At 38.0% G+C, this 10613-nt stretch overlaps 1 protein-coding gene across 1 annotated transcript in view; it reads left to right on the top strand.

Moving 5' to 3' along the window:
- The first annotated feature begins 9942 nt into the window (after nucleotides 1-9942).
- Tmem74 (transmembrane protein 74) overlaps nucleotides 9943-10613 on the top strand; it is a 4591-nt gene continuing 3920 nt past the window's right edge. Inside the window, exon 1 of the mRNA XM_021217333.2 lies at nucleotides 9943-10054. The gene's annotated coding sequence lies outside the window, so the exon portion shown is untranslated. The remainder of the gene's footprint in view (nucleotides 10055-10613) is intronic.

The following is a 10613-nucleotide window of genomic DNA, read 5'->3' as shown; positions in this document are numbered from 1 at the left end:
TGTTGTTGTTGTTTTTCGAGACATCGAGACAGGGTTTCTCTGTATAGCCCTGGCTGTCCTGGAACTCACTTTGTAGACCAGGCTGGCCTCGAACTCAGAAATCCGCCTGCCTCCACCTCTCAAGTGCCGGGATTAAAGGCATGTGCCACCACGCCCGGCTTAAATCATTTCTTTTTATTTTAAAAATTTTTAAATTTGGATGCCAAGGAACTGACTGTCTATGCTACCCTACTTATGCCTAGGTGAAATGGAAGGAGCCACATACTGGCACATGGCATGGTCCTGATGAGGCATTTAATATGGGGAAGAGGTCATGTTTATGTTTTTTCCTCAGGATGCTGAAGGAGCATGCTAGCTGCCAGAGTGATTGGTGAGACATGCTAATGCTAGGACAAAGAATGATGCGGACATGTGATCTTGCTGAGTGCCCTGACAATGTAGACAGGAAAGCTATTTTGGACATACATTCCTGACCCATCTTTGCTTGCCTATATCCCAGATTGGACAAGCTGCCTTGTTTCATGCTTTTAGACTTATGGGACAGAAAACATGGAGACTAGAGACTGCCTTCAAAAACTTAGACAAAAAGAGAAGTTATGATGACTCTTCTCTTTCCTTTAATGTGACCAGTTATTCGGACTCAATCATGGACTGGTCTAGAAATCAATGCAATATTGGAAATAACAGTCTTCATTTGGAAGGCTGGTTCTGGACATTTTTAGAGATATATTTGAAAGTTAGCTGCTGTTCTCTATGATGCTGTGTTAGTAATAGATTGGGACAGGATCTGGATTTCAAAGAAATGTTAGTGCTTGTTTTAAAGCTCCCAATCTTTTATTAATTGGTCATGTCAAAATTACTTTTGTTTCCTCTACAGTATTTAATGTAAGTTGTATCAATTGTACACTTTCTAATTGTGTTAATGTATTTAAACCTGGCATGTCTGTTATGGTGGTCTATCAACCAGCTTTTGTTTTATTGCCTGTGAATATTGCAGGACCTTGGTATTTTTAAAAAAAGCTTGCAGGTACTGGAAGAAGTGAGTCAGGCTTTAAGCAGAAGCAAGAGGGCAGTAGGCTTGATTATTGCTGGTATAGCAAGCAGCTTTAATTGCATTGATAGCTAGCACCACTGCCTCTGCAATTGCTTTGACACAAGATGTTTAGACAGCTACTTTTGTTAATCATTTAGCAAAAAATTTTACTAATGTCCTGAATATTCAAGAGGATTTAGACAGGCATTTGGAACAACGTATTGACTCTCTTCAAGATACTATTCAAATTATTAGCTAGGAGGTTCAGTGCTTAAAAGTAGGAAGCCATCTTGATTGTCATGCTAAATACCAATGGATTTGTGTTACTTCTAAAATTTACAATGATAGTCATTATAATTGGGAAAAAGTTCAAAGACACTTTCAGGGTGTTTGCAATATAATTCCAACACCTCTCTGAATGTTTTAGCCTTACACACAGAGATTATAAATTTAAAGAATGCTGCTCCACTAAGCTTTGATGCTGCTGATGTTGCTGATATGATTATTCATGGCCTGAAGTCAGTATTTCCATCCCGGTCAAGCTTCAAGAATTGCATATATGGCTTGATCATGCTAGTCCTTCTTGTCCTGGGAATACTCTTGTTCCTGCTCGTTGTGTTAAAGCTCGCCTTTAACAACAGTAACAGGTAAGCAGCTCAAGTACATGGCTTGAAACTAAGAATGGCCCCAAACAGAGTTGTTAATTTAACATGCTGGCAAGCCAAGGACGGGGAAGATTCTGCACAAGGGCCTTGCCAACCTAAGACAGAGGCATATGCCAAAGGGCCATGTTTGTTTATAACTCTAACAGCCCGTGTTTGTTCATATAAAACAAACAAGCTGCACATGTTTTGCAGACAGTTAAGGAAGGCATTCTTGTCAGAAACAACCTAAGACAAGCTCAGCCTTATTTATTAAATTAAAAGTGGGGAGATGTGGAAAGCCTTCTGGGTGCCACTTGGTAGGAGTCTGACATTGGCCAAAGACAAGGAAATGGTCTTCAGACAGGAATCTGACATTGGCCATGACAAGGAAGTAAGCTCAGGCAGGAATCAGACCTTAGGGTATAATAAGGAAGTAAGTTTCAGCAAGAATCTAACTTTAGGCTGTAATAGGGAAATAGGATAAGGCAGGAATTTTAGTCTTAGGGTGGAACAGAAGAACTAGGCTTCAGGCAAGATTTTGGGCTTGGACAAGGAAGTGGGCTCAAGTATTTTGGTCATTATGGCAAGCCCTTTTAAACAACTGTCATGGGAGTGACCACAGGACATCGCTTACTGCTTTGATAGTTCCTTATTGTACTGCTCACCCAAAATATTTGCATGTAATTAAAATGGTATTAAAAAGTGGATTGGAAAATTAAATTTGCCTTCAGTCTCAGACTTGACTGGGGTCATGCTGAAAATAAATAAATAAATAAATAAATAAATAAATAAATAAATAAAATTATCTCTATGTATAATGCTTTCAGGTTGTATAGAATAACCAATCCGTGTGCTTTTTGCTAGGGGAGACTATTTCTTCTGCTGTCAGCATTCCTCAGTTGCCTTTAGTTCTTTGTGTAGGGTTGAGGCTTCCTGAACTTTTATTAAACAAACACTAATGTACGGTAAATCTTAGACAACTACTGATATAATAATAGTGGCAAATTTCAATATTCTACTGCACAGGTCACATAATATTCGTATGAAAGCACACAGGATCCCCAATAACTAAAATATTCCTTAACAGAAAGAGGAGATGTTAACAAGAGTTTATTTCAAATTATATTAGTCATGGTAGCAGTATGATCACAATACTTTTCACAGAAAGAGACAAATAGAATTCAGTAGAAGATACAAAAATAACTCAACACAACTATAGTCACCTAATGGTTGACAAAGGTATCATAAATATATACCAGTAGAAAAACAGCATGTGTAAAAGGAATAAAATGTTAAAAAAGACTTGAATTTTCCCAGTTAGGACAAGACCTCATTCTTCACAAAAATGAACTCAAAATAGATCAAAGACTTTAATATCAGACTTTAAATCTTGAAACTGAACAAAACAAAAACCTCTCAGATACAGCACAAGCCGAGATCTGAAATGAGCTTCATTAGCACAGGAAGTAATGTCAAGAATCATTCAATTGTGTTACACAATATTAAGCAGCTTCTATACAACAAAAGAAATGCTGATAAGAATGCAATTTGAACAAAATATTTTGTCAACTACTCATCATATAGGGCACGTCTAGGATATATTAAAATAGCAACTATTAAATGTCATGAAATCAAATCACCTAATTAATGAGTGGGTTAGCTAACTGAACAGTTCTCAAAATGAACAATACATATTGTTACGTTTCCAAATGGTGGTGTAATGTGGCAAGGGGAGGGAGAACCTCAATGGGTCTATGCTGAGGTGCCTCCTGAACAATGATACTATACAACAGGTCTAGTATAAAGAAAGTTTATTGGGGAAAGGGAAGGAGACAGAAAAGGGTAGAAGCACAAAAAGGGAAGGTAGAGAAGGACAGAAAGAAAGAGGAGAGAGAAAGGAAGAGAGGAAGAGGCTGGTGGGAAATGCCTGGGAACAGAGAGAGAAAGTAGATGAAGAGAGAGAGAGAGAGAGAGAGAGAGAGAGAGAGAGAGAGCTGTGGTAGCTGAACAGTCCCTCTTATATGCCAGGTAGGTCACACCTTACAAATAACAAAACAAAGAGGGCTTAATAACAGTTTTCTTTTCCCATCATTTCTCTTCTAGCTGTGACTTGAATGGCTCTGTTCTGCCATATTCCTAATATAAGGCCTGGTACAATGTGGGCCAACAATCAAATATTGAAATCTCCAAAGCTAGACCTGAGCAACTGGCTTTTCTTTAAAGTTAGATTACCTCCATTATTTATTACAGTGACAGAGAGCTAACAGAGTTCTGCTGTGCATGCAAACTTGGAAATCTTTATTTGAGGTCAGAAACAAAGGAAATTTAATTTTAACTGTTCACAATAAATAAATAGTAAATAAGCAAGCAAACAAACAAACAAGCAAATACATTTCACAAAACAGAAAGCTTGTTCTTTACTCCAAAAATGAATGGGAGAAAACAAACTACTCCTTGAACACAAGCTTCATGGATTCTTAAGCTAACTTTTAAAAACACACACACACACATATATATATATATATATATATATATATATATATATATATATATATGTATACACTTCCCAGTGCCAAACAACCCTGCTTGTCTTCAGGTTTTGGTAGTACAATTGTTTCCAAAGCACTTCATGACATTTCTCTTAAAATACATACTTCTAGAATTCGGTGTCTGGAGCTGAAGAATGTCATCTTAAAGTTCTCCCACTTTTCATGTAGTTGTAATTAACTATTAAGACACGTAGTTCAGGATCCCAACTTTTACAAAATTTGTTCAGAAAAGAAAATCATCTTATTTATAAATACAGATTTTCTCTGTACTTCATAATTATCTTTGTGAGATTTATCCATTCTGAATACAATTCTAGTTTATTTACTATCTACATTTCAACATACTAATATTTTGTAATATACTTATCTATTCTCTTGTTTATCGATAGTTTCTTGCATGGGCTTTGTCCCACGTACACCCATCACTCTAGAGGAAAATCTAAGGCAATTTCTTGCTCATGTTTAACTTTTGTGCTTAAATGAATTATCAAAATTGATTATTTTATTTTACATCCCCTTATTCAGCATATGAGATTTTGATTGCTTTATAATTTACAAAAATCTCTTGTTCTTTGTTTTGACATTTATTCTAGTGGATGGGCTTGTCATTTAACTGTGTCTTAAATCTCAGTTTATTGGTTAGTGGTGAAATTTTTCCTTTCCATACATGTCATGGACATTTAGATACCAATTGTACAAAGATTTAACTTGAAATGTAGAACTTCTTATCACCAAACAAATCTTCCTCCTATCACACTTTCATAGTGACTTACAATGCCTTACACTCTGTTCTCAATTCTGCCATTATCTCAATATCTGCCATTATATGCACATTATCCATATCTATATCTCTTATTTAAAATTTGATTTGCATTTATTAATACATAGGATTTTATGTTCTTAAATACACATCGATTTATATAATATGCTACCTTTGGATATGGGTTTTCTCCATGGATGATTTCTTTATTTGTAATTTGCAGTGCTGTTTCATAGTGATGGTATCATTTTTGTGGACAGCATCTAATTCTTTTCTTTCTAGGAAAGTGGTATCCTATCATTTCAAAATCACTTTGGTAAAATTTTAGGGAAAGTCATGAAGTCTTCCCTGTAAGGGGCTGTCTGATTCCTGGTACACACTGATGGGATGAAGCACTTCAGGATTCAAGCCAATGTCAAGGGAAAAGCAACAATTTATGATAGCTTGGTGACATTAAGACCCTCTGACCTGTTTCTTTTTAGCTCTTAGTCTTTCACTATCCCCTCAGGACTCATTTAACATTTTATGTAAAACAAAACTGTAGTGTCTCCTGTGCTTTGCCAAGCCTCTGTCCTCTGAATTATTAATACAACTTTAATAATTTTACATGTCTTCAAGGAAGGAATAATTTACATTTGTGTCCAAATTTCCTAGTTACCCTCAACAGAACATGAATAAATTCCTGATATTCAGACATTTTTCACAGTTTTAACTTTTTTCAATTTATCCAGTGTTGAAAGGAATTTGAATTACTTAATACAAATTGGGAGACTTTGTATATTTTTTTTCAAAGAAAAGGAAGAAAGAAAGAAAGAAGAAGAAAGAAAAAGAAAGAAGGAGAGAGAGAGAGAAAGGAAGCGAAGAGAAGAGAAGAGAAGAGAAGAGAAGAGAAGAGAAGAGAAGAGAAGAGAAGAGAAGAGAAGAGAAGAGAAGAGAAGAGAAGAGAAGAGGAAAAGAAAAACACTTTTCTAGCTGGGGAATTCTCTCTGTAAAGCCACTGACTCTTGGCCTCTTCTGTTGTCAGTGTTCAGGCATGGGGCTTATTTAACAAACCTGAATAGCTATGGTAAGTGTACATATTAAATGTATAATGTTTTTTTATTTATAGAGTTTTTCTAACAAATGAGGCCTTCTTTAAATTATAAACACTGTCAGCCTTCTATAACTTAGAAGCATCAACCTGGACTGTTTCCAAATTTTAACCAAAGTATCCCAAAACCATCTTCTGATTTTCCCACTGCTCAGCCTCTCATGAAATCATTAAGTCCTTGAAGGAAGTTTATTTGCAATTAGTCCTTATTTTGGCTGAGGGGAGAAATTTGATGAGATACTTTGTAAAGAGGCTGGATGTTAAAAGTCCCAGTACTACTCTTGACTTTAATGGTCAGTTTACTTGGAATCTATTTTATTACTAGTTAATCTAGCATAATAATGATTATTCCTCCAATACCAGAGTAAATTGGGGCATATTAAAATTTATGTAAATAAAAATCATTATATGGATTCTAAATGCTATCATTCTTCTAAGGCCAATGGCTTTGCTAGCAGATACTTCTTGCTACTGGATACATGCTTCATTATGTCATGCTCATAGACTGTAATAGAAGAGGCTGGTTTTCAAGGAAGCTGAATTTTATTTTGGAAGGAGAAACATATAGAAAGCAGTGTAAAGTATATATGGAATACTTCTGCATATGTAAAATCCCAACTTAAAGGGAAGTGAATTATGCCAGTAGAGTGCCAAGTAGGAGGAAGTTTAGGAAGCTGACCAAGAAAAACTCCTGAGAAAAAGTTTCAGAGTCAGGCTTTGGGGAATGTTTTGAATATGACAGTGCATGATAAAGGCTAAAGGCTGGAAGTGTCTTTCTTTTTATTCAGAAAATGAATTTTTGCGAAGTTTGTCTTTCAGGAATTCTGTCCACCCTTCTCTATGATTTTTCTCTGCAACATTCTGAAGGAAATTTTGTAGTATATTCACATGAAATCAACTTCATTTTTGTTTAGATTTACTTATTTATTTTATGTTTTGGGGTGCTTTGCTTACATGTATGTCTGTGAACTACATGCATGCCTGGTACCAAAAAAGGGAGTTAGATTTCCTGGGCCTGGACTTATGAATCGTTGTGGGCTGTCATACAGGTTCTGTGATTTGAACCCAGGTTCCCTACAAGAATAAGTACAGTTAGCCAGTGAGGCTCCTCTGCATCCCCCATTGAGTTTGTAATGATAAGGAGTATGTAGAGTCCAATGTTTTGTTTTATTTTTATGTGCATGTGTGATAATAGGAAATGATAAAATAACTGATAATCATAACATGTCTTAATTGAGGTTTGTAATATTATTTCACTGATTGAAAGAGAAATTTGAATTGTCTGCATCCTGTAAGATGTTCGACATGTCAGTCATGACCATAAGGTGTTCACAGTCACCATTAGATATTTACTTAGGTGCCTACATCACAAGTTGAACAGCATTTAGTAGTTATCTAGCCATTCAAGACATGACACAAGGTAGTGAATAATAAATATTTAAAATTCCAACCAGGAAGTGGTGGCACACGCCTTTAATCCCAGCACTTGGGAGGCAGAGGTAGGCAGATTTCTAAGTTCGAGGCCAGCCTGGTCTACAGAATGAGTTCCAGGACAGCCATAGCTATACAGAGAAACCTAGTCTCAAGAGAAAAAAAAAAAAGGAAAGAAAGAAAGAAGAAAAGGAAAAAGAAAAAAGAAAAAATTCTAGTGTTGACAGATTCACAGGAGATAGATTCCTCTGGAGGTGGCATAGAAGCAAAGTACCTCATGTAAGAGATGTGAATTAGAATTAGGCATCAGGGAGACTATGGGGGCTGCATAATCCCATTAGACAAATCCCTGTCTTAACCCTGCTAATAAATGGGTCTGTCTTTTGTATGAAGCCTCTCTAATAGTATGCAATTCACTTCTCTGAGGCACTCCATGCAAAACTATTAGAATGACCTTGTTTATATCAAATGCCAACTCAGCCTCCTAATTAAATCTGATAGCATTTTTCCGTGTGTACCAACACTTGAACTGCACCAGTGTGTTATGGCACTGGTGGCTTACCTATTCCATCAGTCTACCAAGTTGTCCTTTACTCTCCCAAGATGTCACAGTCCTGGGATGACTGGCATGAGAAACCATCAGTGTTTACACTTCTGTTTTACCTCTTACATATGACCGCCATGAAAAACAAATGGCAAAACACGACTGGGCATAGTGTGGTGGCAAAGATGCCCATAATGAAATCAGACGCAAGCAAACTAGAATCTCGGTTATTGGGTCCTGGATTTTGGTGGAGCAAGAATATACTTTTTCAAACTTTGATTTCTACATTGCAAAATGAGTTTAACAACATTGCAGAAAGTGGTAACATATTACAGAAAGTGTAAACATCTACAGAAAGTGGTAACATATTATCATTGATAGTTACTATTAACTGACATTGGCTATGCTTTCCACTTTAAAAACCATGATGTTTTAATGAACTTTATCTAAAGCTAGTTTTTATATTGCTAATGTCTCCTCATTTAATTAAATATCCAAGGCTCCTTCTGCACCTCCTTATTTAACATCAGCTCAGGACATTTTAACATCTTAGTTGTTCCCTTTTTGACACCTACACTATGTTTGGGTTCAATTGCCAATCTATAGTCCTGGGATGGTCCCTCATAAATAAGGTTGGCAAGGGAGTCTTTGAAGGCTGGCTGGAATAGAGGAACAGAGAAAATACATTCTCTGTATAGTATAGTGAGCCAGGGAAGAAATGAGAACCATGAGATTGACTTTTGTAAAATGTTTGTGAAGCAAAAAAAAAAAAAAAATGGTATTATCATTTGTTGTGTCACTCTAAGAAGCCAACCTGTCTCTCAAGTGTGACCGCAGCATTTATGTGAACTACTTGCAAGCAGAAAATGCCATAGATACTGTAATCCTATGTTCCTTGGATGGAATCAGTGGTCTCAAAAATCACACCCTGAGATGATCCACAAAACACATTATTTCCAAGATGTGCTGTTGAAGATTACTTTGAATAAAGGAGGGTGTTAGCTTGTTCTATCTCAAGAGTGGCGTCAATCTTCAATTTTCATTACCAAACCTGACCCCTCTCTTACCCTTTGCTCTGGCCTCCTCCCCCAGTCAGTATAACATAACACTTAGAACTCACTGATTACCAATAGCATGAGTTTGGGCATTTTGTAATTCAGATATTCTGTAAACTTGAGGACTTTTACAATACCTCTAAAAATGAATGAATTAAGTAAACTGTGTAGGAAAGGCCATGTCAATAAAGGATCCTGACTTTTAATTTAGTAATACATTCAACAGATCCAAGATATAACATTAAGTACGGGGAGAATCTGACACTGTTACTCTCGGTGTTCATATTCTGCCCTTTTTATGGGAAAGGCAATGACTTTGGAATCACACTGTTGGATAAGATTTCAAATGCTACTATTTATTGATCTCCTAACTTTTGTGGGCAGGGAGCAATGAATCTCTGAGCCCTCTTCCTCATTTTAAAAAAGAAAATTGATAAGAAAAATCTTCCTCTTTGAAAGTGTGTTTTGACTATTCAATATGACAAAGTATGCAACTTGCTTGGCACACAGTTGGAAGTAAAGGTATTGCTTGGTTCTCTAGTCCTCCAGAATCCTGTGGCTGCACTAGAGGCGGGTGGATGAGAGGATGGGGACGCAAGGGAGACACACTCACCTTAGACAGGCCATAGCTCGAAGCTCAGGCGGGTAAATGCTTGGTTGGAGGAAACTGTTTCCCAGAAGAGCAAATTCCTGAAGGTGCTGGACGACGCGAACGAAGGGATTGCAAGGACTTCCCCTGAACTACATCTCCCGGGATGCTCAGCAGAAGGGAGCACCCAGCCCCGCCCTGCCCCGCCCTGCCCGATTCGGCGGGCACCGCCCACCCAGCAGAAGCCAGCGGCAAACACAGGCTACAAGTGCTGTAGCTAGAAATAACGGACTTTCTCTGGGTGCCACGCGGACGCGAGTGTTCCCAGCTTCAGCTTTACTGAGTGGCCAAAGCAGAAGGTGAGTAGCAGAGAGTGGGGTGGGGAGGAAGCGCGCGGAGTGGAAAGAGAACCGGAGCTTGGAGATAAAAGGAGCCGGGGCGCACATCCCCACTCCCGCTTGAGGTGCCTGCAGGACCAAAGCGGATGCAGCCAGACTGCAGGTGCCTTGATGGGCCAAGAGTCTGCTGGGAGAAATGATTGACCCCACAGCCTGTTGGGGGCACTCCTGTCCAGTGCTGGCAACGGGTCCTATAAACCCAGTGCGCTCATCTTGCATCCTGTATCCCACTACCCTACGCGGTCTTCTGCAGACCAGCCTTGTTCCTATCTGTTCTGTCTATATTTTATTACCTTTAATTGAACAGCAGACTAGGGAAAACGGTACTCCTGCCTTGGAGGTGCAATCTCATTAACTGGGCTTTTAAACAGATCAGAGAGAGGGGTGGGGGAGAGAAGCAAATACCTTTAGCCGGTCCCCTGGGATTATCTATCCTAAACTGATTCTGGATTAAGGATCTGCAAATCGGCGGTACAGTTAGGGAGTCTCTGATAGAGCAGAGGAGAGAGAGAGAGAGGAG

The sequence above is a fragment of the Mus pahari genome, chromosome 17 (assembly GCF_900095145.1).
Source record: "Mus pahari chromosome 17, PAHARI_EIJ_v1.1, whole genome shotgun sequence".
In the NCBI taxonomy this organism is placed as follows: domain Eukaryota; kingdom Metazoa; phylum Chordata; class Mammalia; order Rodentia; family Muridae; genus Mus; species Mus pahari.
The sequence above is the reverse complement of the archived record's forward strand: the minus strand, read 5'-3'. Positions and strand labels throughout refer to the sequence as shown.